The sequence below is a fragment of the Lissotriton helveticus genome, chromosome 9, assembly GCF_964261635.1.
Source record: "Lissotriton helveticus chromosome 9, aLisHel1.1, whole genome shotgun sequence".
NCBI lineage: Eukaryota > Metazoa > Chordata > Amphibia > Caudata > Salamandridae > Lissotriton > Lissotriton helveticus.
This window is the reverse complement of record NC_136070.1, coordinates 1,291,341,589-1,291,354,885: the sequence shown is the minus strand read 5'-3', so window position 1 is coordinate 1,291,354,885 and position 13,297 is coordinate 1,291,341,589. Positions and strand designations below refer to the sequence as shown.

The following is a 13,297-nucleotide window of genomic DNA, read 5'->3' as shown; positions in this document are numbered from 1 at the left end:
ACTGCAGAGAGCGGGCGCTGCTCAGAAGAACACAACACTGCAGAGAGCGGGCGCTGCTGAGAACGCAACACTGCAGAGAGCGGGCGCTGATGAGAACACAACACTGCAGAGAGCAGGCGCTGCTGAGAACACAACACTGCAGAGAGCGGGCGCTGCTGACAACACAACACTGCTGAGAGCGGGCGTTGCTGAGAACACAACACTGCAGAGAGCAGGCGCTGCTCAGAAGAACACAACACTGCAGAGAGCGGGCGCTGCTGAGAACACAACACTGCTGAGAGCAGGCGCTGCTGAGAACACAACACTGCAGAGAGCGGGCGCTGATGAGAACGCAACACTGCAGAGAGCGGGCGCTGATGAGAACACAACACTGCAGAGAGCGGGCGCTGCTGACAACACAACACTGCAGAGAGCAGGCGCTGCTGAGAACACAACACTGCAGAGAGCGGGCGCTGCTCAGAAGAACACAACACTGCAGAGAGCGGGCGCTGCTGAGAACGCAACACTGCAGAGAGCGGGCGCTGATGAGAACACAACACTGCAGAGAGCAGGCGCTGCTGAGAACACAACACTGCAGAGAGCGGGCGCTGCTGACAACACAACACTGCTGAGAGCGGGCGTTGCTGAGAACACAACACTGCAGAGAGCAGGCGCTGCTCAGAAGAACACAACACTGCAGAGAGCGGGCGCTGCTGAGAACACAACACTGCAGAGAGCGGGTGCTGCTGAGAACACAACACTGCAGAGAGCAGGCGCTGCTGAGAACACAACACTGCAGAGAGCAGGCGCTGCTGACAACACTGCAGAGAGCGGGCGCTGATGAGAACACAACACTGCCGAGAGCGGGCGCTGCTGAGAAGAACACAACACTGCAGAGAGCGGGCGCTGCTGACAACACAACACTGCAGAGAGCAGGCGCTGCTGAGAACACAACACTGCAGAGAGCAGGCGCTGCTCAGAAGAACACAACACTGCAGAGAGCGGGCGCTGCTGAGAACACAACACTGCAGAGAGCGGGTGCTGCTGAGAACACAACACTGCAGAGAGCAGGCGCTGCTGAGAACACAACACTGCAGAGAGCAGGCGCTGCTGACAACACTGCAGAGAGCAGGCACTGCTGACAACACAACACTGCAGAGAGCGGGCGCTGCTGACAACACTGCAGAGAGCAGGCGCTGCTGAGAAGAACACAACACTGCAGAGAGCGGGCGCTGCTGACAACACAACACTGCAGAGAGCAGGCGCTGCTGAGAACACAACACTGCAGAGAGCAGGCGCTGCTCAGAAGAACACAACACTGCAGAGAGCGGGCGCTGCTGAGAACACAACACTGCAGAGAGCAGGCGCTGCTGAGAAGAACACAACACTGCAGAGAGCAGGCGCTGCTGAGAACACAACACTGCAGAGAGCGGGCGCTGCTGAGAACACAACACTGCAGAGAGCGGGCGCTGCTAAGAACACAACACTGCAGAGAGCAGGCGCTGTTGAGAAGAACACAACACTGCTGAGAGCGGTTGCTGCTGAGAACACAACACTGCAGAGAGCAGGCGCTGCTGAGAAGAACACAACACTGCAGAGAGCGGGCGCTGCTGAGAACACAACACTGCAGAGAGCGGGCGCTGCTGAGAACACAACACTGCTGAGAGCGGGCGCTGCTGAGAAGAACACAACACTGCAGAGAGCAGGCGCTGCTGAGAACACAACACTGCAGAGAGCAGGCGCTGCTGACAACACTGCAGAGAGCGGGCGCTGATGAGAACACAACACTGCCGAGAGCGGGCGCTGCTGACAACACTGCAGAGAGCAGGCGCTGCTGAGAAGAACACAACACTGCAGAGAGCGGGCGCTGCTGACAACACAACACTGCAGAGAGCAGGCGCTGCTGAGAACACAACACTGCAGAGAGCAGGCGCTGCTCAGAAGAACACAACACTGCAGAGAGCGGGCGCTGCTGAGAACACAACACTGCAGAGAGCGGGTGCTGCTGAGAACACAACACTGCAGAGAGCAGGCGCTGCTGACAACACTGCAGAGAGCAGGCACTGCTGACAACACAACACTGCAGAGAGCGGGCGCTGCTGACAACACTGCAGAGAGCAGGCGCTGCTGAGAAGAACACAACACTGCAGAGAGCGGGCGCTGCTGACAACACAACACTGCAGAGAGCAGGCGCTGCTGAGAACACAACACTGCAGAGAGCAGGCGCTGCTCAGAAGAACACAACACTGCAGAGAGCGGGCGCTGCTGAGAACACAACACTACAGAGAGCAGGCGCTGCTGAGAAGAACACAACACTGCAGAGAGCAGGCGCTGCTGAGAACACAACACTGCAGAGAGCGGGCGCTGCTGAGAACACAACACTGCTGAGAGCAGGCGCTGCTAAGAACACAACACTGCAGAGAGCAGGCGCTGTTGAGAAGAACACAACACTGCTGAGAGCGGGCGCTGCTGAGAACACAACACTGCAGAGAGCAGGCGCTGCTGAGAAGAACACAACACTGCAGAGAGCGGGCGCTGCTGAGAACACAACACTGCAGAGAGCGGGCGCTGCTGAGAACACAACACTGCTGAGAGCGGGCGCTGCTGAGAAGAACACAACACTGCAGAGAGCGGGCGCTGCTGAGAACACAACACTGCAGAGAGCGGGTGCTGCTGAGAACACAACACTGCAGAGAGCAGGCGCTGCTGAGAACACAACACTGCAGAGAGCAGGCGCTGCTGAGAATACAACACTGCAGAGAGCAGGCGCTGCTGACAACACTGCAGAGAGCAGGCACTGCTGACAACACAACACTGCAGAGAGCGGGCGCTGCTGACAACACTGCAGAGAGCAGGCGCTGCTGAGAAGAACACAACACTGCAGAGAGCAGGCGCTGCTAAGAACACAACACTGCAGAGAGCGGGCGCTGCTGAGAACACAACACTGCTGAGAGCAGGCGCTGCTAAGAACACAACACTGCAGAGAGCAGGCGCTGTTGAGAAGAACACAACACTGCTGAGAGCGGGCGCTGCTGAGAACACAACACTGCAGAGAGCAGGCGCTGCTGAGAAGAACACAACACTGCAGAGAGCGGGCGCTGCTGAGAACACAACACTGCAGAGAGCGGGCGCTGCTGAGAACACAACACTGCAGAGAGCGGGCGCTGCTGAGAACACAACACTGCAGAGAGCGGGCGCTGCTGAGAACACAACACTGCTGAGAGCGGGCGCTGCTGAGAAGAACACAACACTGCAGAGAGCAGGCGCTGCTGAGAACACAACACTGCAGAGAGCAGGCGCTGCTGACAACACTGCAGAGAGCGGGCGCTGATGAGAACACAACACTGCCGAGAGCGGGCGCTGCTGACAACACTGCAGAGAGCAGGCGCTGCTGAGAAGAACACAACACTGCAGAGAGCGGGCGCTGCTGACAACACAACACTGCAGAGAGCAGGCGCTGCTGAGAACACAACACTGCAGAGAGCAGGCGCTGCTCAGAAGAACACAACACTGCAGAGAGCGGGCGCTGCTGAGAACACAACACTGCAGAGAGCGGGTGCTGCTGAGAACACAACACTGCAGAGAGCAGGCGCTGCTGAGAGCACAACACTGCAGAGAGCAGGCGCTGCTGACAACACTGCAGAGAGCAGGCACTGCTGACAACACAACACTGCAGAGAGCGGGCGCTGCTGACAACACTGCAGAGAGCAGGCGCTGCTGAGAAGAACACAACACTGCAGAGAGCGGGCGCTGCTGACAACACAACACTGCAGAGAGCAGGCGCTGCTGAGAACACAACACTGCAGAGAGCAGGCGCTGCTCAGAAGAACACAACACTGCAGAGAGCGGGCGCTGCTGAGAACACAACACTGCAGAGAGCAGGCGCTGCTGAGAAGAACACAACACTGCAGAGAGCAGGCGCTGCTGAGAACACAACACTGCAGAGAGCGGGCGCTGCTGAGAACACAACACTGCTGAGAGCAGGCGCTGCTAAGAACACAACACTGCAGAGAGCAGGCGCTGTTGAGAAGAACACAACACTGCTGAGAGCGGGCGCTGCTGAGAACACAACACTGCAGAGAGCAGGCGCTGCTGAGAAGAACACAACACTGCAGAGAGCGGGCGCTGCTGAGAACACAACACTGCAGAGAGCGGGCGCTGCTGAGAACACAACACTGCTGAGAGCGGGCGCTGCTGAGAAGAACACAACACTGCAGAGAGCGGGCGCTGCTGAGAACACAACACTGCAGAGAGCGGGTGCTGCTGAGAACACAACACTGCAGAGAGCAGGCGCTGCTGAGAACACAACACTGCAGAGAGCAGGCGCTGCTGAGAACACAACACTGCAGAGAGCAGGCGCTGCTGAGAACACAACACTAAATGCCTATACACAACACTGCAGAGAGCAGGCGCTGCTGACAACACTGCAGAGAGCAGGCACTGCTGACAACACAACACTGCAGAGAGCGGGCGCTGCTGACAACACTGCAGAGAGCAGGCGCTGCTGAGAAGAACACAACACTGCAGAGAGTGGGCGCTGCTGACAACACAACACTGCAGAGAGCAGGCGCTGCTGAGAACACAACACTGCAGAGATCAGGCGCTGCTCAGAAGAACACAACACTGCAGAGAGCGGGCGCTGCTGAGAACACAACACTGCAGAGAGCAGGCGCTGCTGAGAAGAACACAACACTGCAGAGAGCAGGCGCTGCTGAGAACACAACACTGCAGAGAGCGGGCGCTGCTGAGAACACAACACTGCTGAGAGCAGGCGCTGCTAAGAACACAACACTGCAGAGAGCAGGCGCTGCTGAGAACACAACACTGCAGAGAGCAGGCACTGCTGAGAAGAACACAACACTGCAGAGAGCGGGCGCTGCTGAGAACACAACACTGCTGAGAGCGGGCGCTGCTGAGAAGAACACAACACTGCTGAGAGCGGGCGCTGCTGAGAACATAACACTATAGAGAGCAGGCGCTGCTGAGAAGAACACAACACTGCAGAGAGCGGGCGCTGCTGAGAACACAACACTGCAGAGAGCGGGCGCTGCTGAGAACACAACACTGCAGAGAGCAGGCGCTGCTGAGAACACAACACTGCCAAGAGCAGGCCTTGCTGAGAACACAACACTGCAGAGAGCGGGCGCTGCTGAGAACACAACACTGCAGAGAGCGGGCACTGCTGAGAACACAACACTGCAGAGAGCGGGCGCTGCTGAAAAATCAAAACTGCCGAGAGCGGGCGCTGCTGAGAACACAACACTGCCAAGAGCAGGCCTTCCTGAGAACACAACACTGCAGAGAGCGGGCGCTGCTGAGAACACAACACTGCAGAGAGCGGGCGCTGCTGAGAACACAACACTGCCGAGAGCAGGCTTTGCTGAGAACACAACACTGCAGAGAGCGGGCGCTGCTGAGAACACAACACTGCAGAGAGCGGGCGCTGATGAGAATACAACACTGGAGAGAGCGGGCGCTGCTGAGAACACAGCACTGCAGAGAGCGGGCGCTGCTGAGAACACAACACTACAGAGAGCAGGCCCTGCTGAGAACACAACACTGCAGAGAGCGGGCGCTGCTGAGAACACAACACTGCAGAGAGCAGGCGCTGCTGAGAATACAACACTGCAGAGAGCGGGCGCTGCTGAGAACACAACACTGCTGAGAGCAGGCGCTGCTGAGAACACAACACTGCAGAGAGCGGGCGGTGCTGAGAACACAACATTGCAGAGAGCGGGCGCTGCTGACAACACAACACTGCTGAGAGCAGGCGCTGCTGAAAAATCAAAACTCCACAGAGCGGGCGCTGCTGAGAACACAACACTGCAGAGAGCGGGCGCTGCTGAGAACACAACACTGCAGAGAGCGGGCGCTGCTAAGAACACAACACTGCAGAGAGCGGGCGCTGCTCAGAACACAACACTGCTGAGAGCAGGCGCTGCTGAGAACACAACACTGCAGAGAGCAGGCGCTGCTGAGAACACAACACTGCAGAGAGCAGGCGCTGCTGAGAACACAACACTACAGAGAGCGGGCGCTGCTGAGAACACAACACTGCTGAGAGCAGGCGCTGCTGAGAACACAACACTGCAGAGAGCAGGCGCTGCTAAGAACACAACACTGCTGAGAACACAACACTGCAGAGAGCAGGCGCTGCTGAGAACACAACACTGGAGAGAGCAGGCGCTGCTGAGAACACAACACTGTCGAGAGCAGGCCCTGCTGAGAACACAACACTGCAGAGAGCAGGTGCTGCTGAGAAGACAACACTGCTGAGAGCAGGCCCTGCTGAGAACACAACCCTGGCGAGAACGGGCCCTGCTGAGAAGACAACACTGGCGAGAGCGGGCGCTGCTGAGAACACAACACTGGCGAGAGTGGGCGCTGCTTAGAAGACAACACTGGCGAGAGCGGGCGCTGCTGAGAACACAACACTGCAGAGAGCGGGCGCTGCTGAGAACACAACACTGGCGAGAGCGGGCGCTGCTGAGAACACAACACTGGCGAGAGCGGGCGCTGCTGAGAACACAACACTGACGAGAGCGGGTGCTGTTGAGAACACAATACTGCAGAGGGCGGGTGCTGCTGAGAGCACAACACTCTAACAACAACAGGGCAACCCACTATTCCCCAAGGAACTGGGTGTACTCAATAACATAGAAATTGAACCTTGAGGAATTATTCGATATGGTACTTATTATTTATTAATTGTCACACAGAGTGAACTCATAAATTATCTACACGCGAAACAGAGTTATTTTTTATCAAAAATATTTCATTTTTCATATATCAAGTTCTTTACATTCACATCGAAATCAATTATTGAGGAACATATACATCAGTTTAAACATATTTCTCTAAGGCAACACAAAAATACTACTGTCGAAATTCAGCCGGTTTTTTACAGTAGTTTCTTACACCATTTGATCAGAGGTATGGACAATACATTTGATTAGCCAAACAGCAATAGTTCATATTACTCTAAATGATTTAGATTCCATAATGGCATCATGAAAACATAAATGGCGTAGCAGCGTCGACGTTTCGGTCTTTCCCAAGTTATTTCACCAAGACCATCCTCAGGACGATTGTTGTTGCACCCATAATCTAACATCAAAACATATAATGACAATAAAGTTATGCTTATTCTTTCTAAAACATAATCACGTATAAAACAAGATCGTCTGCTCACATCACAACCAAAACCAAAGTACAACTCTATGAAAACCATAGTGCCACAATCACCACCAAAACCAAAAACCCATGAGTGCTCTATACCTATTTATACTCACTTAGGCACTATGTACAACTCAGTCGTTTATAATCCTGTAAAAACGACAACCAACATCATCGATAGTCAATACTAAGTGAAATGCTAAGTAAAGACCAAATAAAAAACAAATCTATAGTTCCTTATATCCCGTAATCTCCTCATCAAACTTACCTCCCATAAACCAAACAAGTCTCCACTGTTACTCGTATGACTCTCCAAACCGGTGTCCTCTAGTCTACGGAGTCAAAAAGCGAAGCCAACTATTAAAACCTCGTTAAAAACCTCGTTACCTAAATGAACACTGTAGTCACGGGACACGAGGAGATTAAGCACACAACACTTACTTGAATAATAGCAGCTTTAAGACTCAATCTCTGCTCCGAATCACCCAATTTCGGCGTCTGCAACACCGCGTCCACGGTGCGAGACCTTTAACCTTTCACGCATGCGCAATCCCGATCTGGATGTAAAAAACGTGTCGGCCATAATATAATGGTGAACATTGGCTAGACCCGTTCTTAAATCTTAATCGAGTGGTATCAATGTAATAATTCTCCCCTTAAAATGATACTATCGAACAACTTTCTCAGCACATTAAATACCGGTGAATCTATAGATGATATAAAACAATCATTACTGACTAAACAAGATGGATATCGGAGTCGTGTGGTAAAGAACTAATACTCCATCCCAAAATCCACAGCATTAGACTCGTATATGGAAGTCACTAATGAGCATATGTAGAAACTAGCTATGGTATTACTAACAGCTAAGTGTCAACAAGCCTCATTATGAACACTATGCTCCTTTCCACTTCAAAGACAGTACCAAGAGTTAGAAGGTAGCTAAAGTTTGCCATTCCACACACAGGTTTAATCCCTTTTCCACTGTTTTAGCTGACCAAATCCACTTGTTTTCTTTTAATGTGAGCAGACGATCTACATTTTGTCTACGTCTTGAGCTCTTCACAACCTCTAGAACAAACCATTTCATGTCTTTAGGACCATGTGATTTTTCTAAATAGTGTTCTACAAGAGGTGCAGTCAGAATCTTACATCTGATGCGGGACTGATGCTGCATGATCCGTTTCTTCACTTCCTGGGTTGTTTTGCCTATATAGTATATAGAACAAGGACATTGTATGCAGTATATCACATGACGCGTTAGGCAATTCGAATGATGATGGAAAACCCATTCTTTTTCATTAAGAATACATGATTTCATCATTGAAGTGGTTTCACAAGCCACACAATGTCCACATGGATAATGGCCAACCACAGGTGACAAACCCCATTGACTTTGTAATGTACTTTACAGGATTATAAACGACTGAGTTGTACATAGTGCCTAAGTGAGTATAAATAGGTATAGAGCACTCTTGGGTTTTTGGTTTTGGTGGTGATTGTGGCACTATGGTTTTCATAGAGTTGTACTTTGGTTTTGGTTGTGATGTGAGCAGACGATCTTGTTTTATACGCGATTATGTTTTAGAAAGAATAAGCATAACTTTATTGTCATTATATGTTTTGATGTTAGATTGTGGGTGCAACAACAATCGTCCTGAGGATGGTCTTGGTGAAATAACTTGGGAAAGACCGAAACGTCGACGCTGCTACGCCATTTATGTTTTCATGATGCCATTATAGGAATCTAAATCATTTAGAATAATATGAACTATTGCTGTATGGCTAATCAAATGTATTGTCCATACCTCTGATCAAATGGTGTAAAAACTACTGTAAAAAACCGGCTGAATTTCGACATTAGTATTTTTGTGTTGCCTTAGAGAAATATGTTTAAACTGATGTATATGTTCCTCAATAATTGATTTCGATGTGAATGTAATGAACTTGATATATGAAAAATGAAATATTTTTGATAAAAAAAACTGTTTCGCGTGTAGATAATTTATGAGTTCACTCTGTGTGACAATTATTAAATAATAAGTACCATATTGAATAATTCCTCAAGGTTCAATTTCTATGGTATTGAGAACACAACACTGGCGAGAGTGGGCGCTGCTGAGAAGACAACACTGACGAGAGCGGGCGCTGCTGAGAAGACAACACTGACGAGAGCGGGCGCTGCTGAGAAGACAACACAGGCGAGAGCGGACGCTGCTGAGAACACAACACTGCAGAGAGCGGGCGCTGCTGAGAAGACAACACTGACGAGAGCGGGCGCTGCTGAGAACACAACACTGGCTAGAGCGGGCGCTGCTGAGAACACAACACTGACGAGAGCGGGCGCTGCTGAGAAGACAACACTGACGAGAGCGGGCGCTGCTGAGAAGACAACACTGCAGAGAGCGGGCGCTGCTGAGAAGACAACACTGGCAAGAGCGGACGCTGCTGAGAAGACAACACTGACGAGAGCGGGCGCTGCTGAGAACACAACACTGGCGAGAGCGGGCGCTGCTGAGAAGACAACACTGACGAAAGCGGGCGCTGTTGAGAACACAATACTGCAGAGGGCGGGTGCTGCTGAGAACACAACACTCTAACAACAACAGGGCAACCCACTATTCCCCAAGGAACTGGGTATAATCAATAACATAGAAATTGAACCTTGAGGAATTATTCAATATGGTACTTATTATTTATTAATTGTCACACAGAGTGAACTCATAAATTATCTACACGCGAAACAGAGTTATTTTTTATCAAAAATATTTCATTTTTCATATATCAAGTTCATTACATTCACATCAAAATCAATTATTGAGGAACATATACATCAGTTTAAACATATTTCTCTAAGGCAACACAAAAATACTACTCTAGAAATTCAGCCGGTTTTTTACAGTAGTTTCTTACACCATTTGATCAGAGGTATGGACAATACATTTGATTAGCCATACAGCAATAGTTCATATTACTCTAAATGATTTAGATTCCATAATGGCATCATGAAAACATAAATGGCGTAGCAGCGTCGACGTTTCGGTCTTTCCCAAGTTATTTCACCAAGACCATCCTCAGGACGATTGTTGTTGCACCCACAATCTAACATCAAAACATATAATGACAATAAAGTTATGCTTATTCTTTCTAAAACATAATCACGTATAAAACAAGATCGTCTGCTCACATCACAACCAAAACCAAAGTACAACTCTATGAAAACCATAGTGCCACAATCACCACCAAAACCAAAAACCCATGAGTGCTCTATACCTATTTATACTCACTTAGGCACTATGTACAACTCAGTCGTTTATAATCCTGTAAAAACGACAACCAACATCATCGATAGTCAATACTAAGTGAAATGCTAAGTAAAGACCAAATAAAAAACAAATCTATAGTTCCTTATATCCCGTAATCTCCTCATCAAACTTACCTCCCATAAACCAAACAAGTCTCCACTGTTACTCGTATGACTCTCCAAACCGGTGTCCTCTAGTCTACGGAGTCAAAAAGCGAAGCCAACTATTAAAACCTCGTTAAAAACCTCGTTACCTAAATGAACACTGTAGTCACGGGACACGAGGAGATTAAGCACACAACACTTACTTGAATAATAGCAGCTTTAAGACTCAATCTCTGCTCCGAATCACCCAATTTCGGCGTCTGCAACACCGCGTCCACGGTGCGAGACCTTTAACCTTTCACGCATGCGCAATCCCGATCTGGATGTAAAAAACGTGTCGGCCATAATATAATGGTGAACATTGGCTAGACCCGTTCTTAAATCTTAATCGAGTGGTATCAATGTAATAATTCTCCCCTTAAAATGATACTATCGAACAACTTTCTCAGCACATTAAATACCGGTGAATCTATAGATGATATAAAACAATCATTACTGACTAAACAAGATGGATATCGGAGTCGTGTGGTAAAGAACTAATACTCCATCCCAAAATCCACAGCATTAGACTCGTATATGGAAGTCACTAATGAGCATATGTAGAAACTAGCTATGGTATTACTAACAGCTAAGTGTCAACAAGCCTCATTATGAACACTATGCTCCTTTCCACTTCAAAGACAGTACCAAGAGTTAGAAGGTAGCTAAAGTTTGCCATTCCACACACAGGTTTAATCCCTTTTCCACTGTTTTAGCTGACCAAATCCACTTGTTTTTTTTTAATGTAAGCAGACGATCTACATTTTGTCTACGTCTTGAGTTCTTCACAACCTCTAGAACAAACCATTTCATGTCTTTAGGACCATGTGATTTTTCTAAATAGTGTTCTACAAGAGGTGCAGTCAGAATCTTACATCTGATGCGGGACTGATGCTGCATGATCCGTTTCTTCACTTGCTGGGTTGTTTTGCCTATATAGTATAAAGAACAAGGACATTGTATGCAGTATATCACATGACGCGTTAGGCAATTCGAATGATGATGGAAACCTATTCTTTTTCATTAAGAATACATGATTTCATCATTGAAGTGGTTTCACAAGCCACACAATGTACACATGGATAATGGCCAACCACAGGTGACAAACCCCATTGACTTTGTAATGTACTTTACAGGATTATAAACAACCGAGTTGTACATAGTGCCTAAGTGAGTATAAATAGGTATAGGGTACTCTTGGGTTTTTGGTTTTGGTGGTGATTGTGGCACTTTGGTTTTCATAGAGTTGTATTTGGTTTTGGTTGTGATGTGTGCAGACGATCTTGTTTTATATGCGATTATATTTTAGAAAGAATAAGCATAACTTTATTGTCATTATATGTTTTGATGTTAGAATGTGGGTGCAACAACAATCGTCCTGAGGATGGTCTTGGTGAAATAACTTGGGAAAGACCGAAACGTCGACGCTCCTACGCCATTTATGTTTTCATGATGCCATTATAGGAATCTAAATCATTTAGAATAATATGAACTATTGCTGTATGGCTAATCAAATGTATTGTCCATACCTCTGATCAAATGGTGTAAAAACTACTGTAAAAAACCGGCTGAATTTCGACATTAGTATTTTTGTGTTGCCTTAGAGAAATATGTTTAAACTGATGTATATGTTCCTCAATAATTGATTTCGATGTGAATGTAATGAACTTGATATATGAAAAATGAAATATTTTTGATAAAAAATAACTGTTTCGCGTGTAGATAATTTATGAGTTCACTCTGTGTGACAATTAATAATTAATAAGTACCATATTGAATAATTCCTCAAAGTTCAATTTCTATGTTATTGAGAACACAACACTGGCGAGAGCGGATGCTGCTGAGAACACAACACTAAAGAGAGCGGGCGCTGCTGAGAACACAACACTGGCGAGAGCGGACGCTGCTTGGAACACAACACTGGCGAGAGCGGGCGCTGCTGAGAACACAACACAGGCGAGAGCGGACGCTGCTGAGAACACAACACTGCAGAGAGCGGGCGCTGCTGAGAAGAACACAACACTGCAGAGAGCAGGCGCTGCTGAGAACACAACACTGCAGAGAGCGGGCGCTGCTGAGAACACAACACTGGCGAGAGCGGACGCTGCTGAGAACACAACACTGGCGAGAGCGGACGCTGCTGACAACACAACACTGCAGAGAGCGGGCGCTGCTGAGAACACAACACTGCAGAGAGCGGGCACTGCTGAGAACACAACACTGCAGAGAGCGGGCGCTGCTGAGAACACAACACTGCAGAGAGCGGGCACTGCTGAGAACACAACACTGGCGAGAGCGGGCGCTGCTGAGAAGACAACACTGGCGAGAGCGGGCGCTGCTGAGAAGACAACACTGCAGAGAGCGGACGCTGCTGAGAACACAACACTGGCGAGAGCGGACCCTGCTGAGAACACAACACTGGCGAGAGCGGGCGCTGCTGAGAAGACAACACTGGCGAGAGCGGACGCTGCTGACAACACAACACTGCAGAGAGCGGGCGCTGCTGAGAACACAACACTGGCGAGAGCGGGCGCTGCTGAGAACACAACACTGGCGAGAGCGGGCGCTGCTGAGAACACAACACTGCTGAGAGCAGGCGCTGCTGAGAAGACAACACTGGCGAGAGCGGACGCTGCTGAGAACATAACACTGCAGAGAGCGGGCGCTGCTGAGAACACAACACTGGCGAGAGCG

The 13,297-nt window shown here is 49.4% G+C and overlaps 1 protein-coding gene across 1 annotated transcript in view; it reads right to left on the bottom strand.

Moving 5' to 3' along the window:
• The window catches only part of LOC144782517 (uncharacterized), a 116,490-nt gene that overhangs the window by 31,923 nt on the left and 71,270 nt on the right, over positions 1-13,297 (bottom strand). The gene's annotated exons all lie outside the window — the stretch shown is intronic.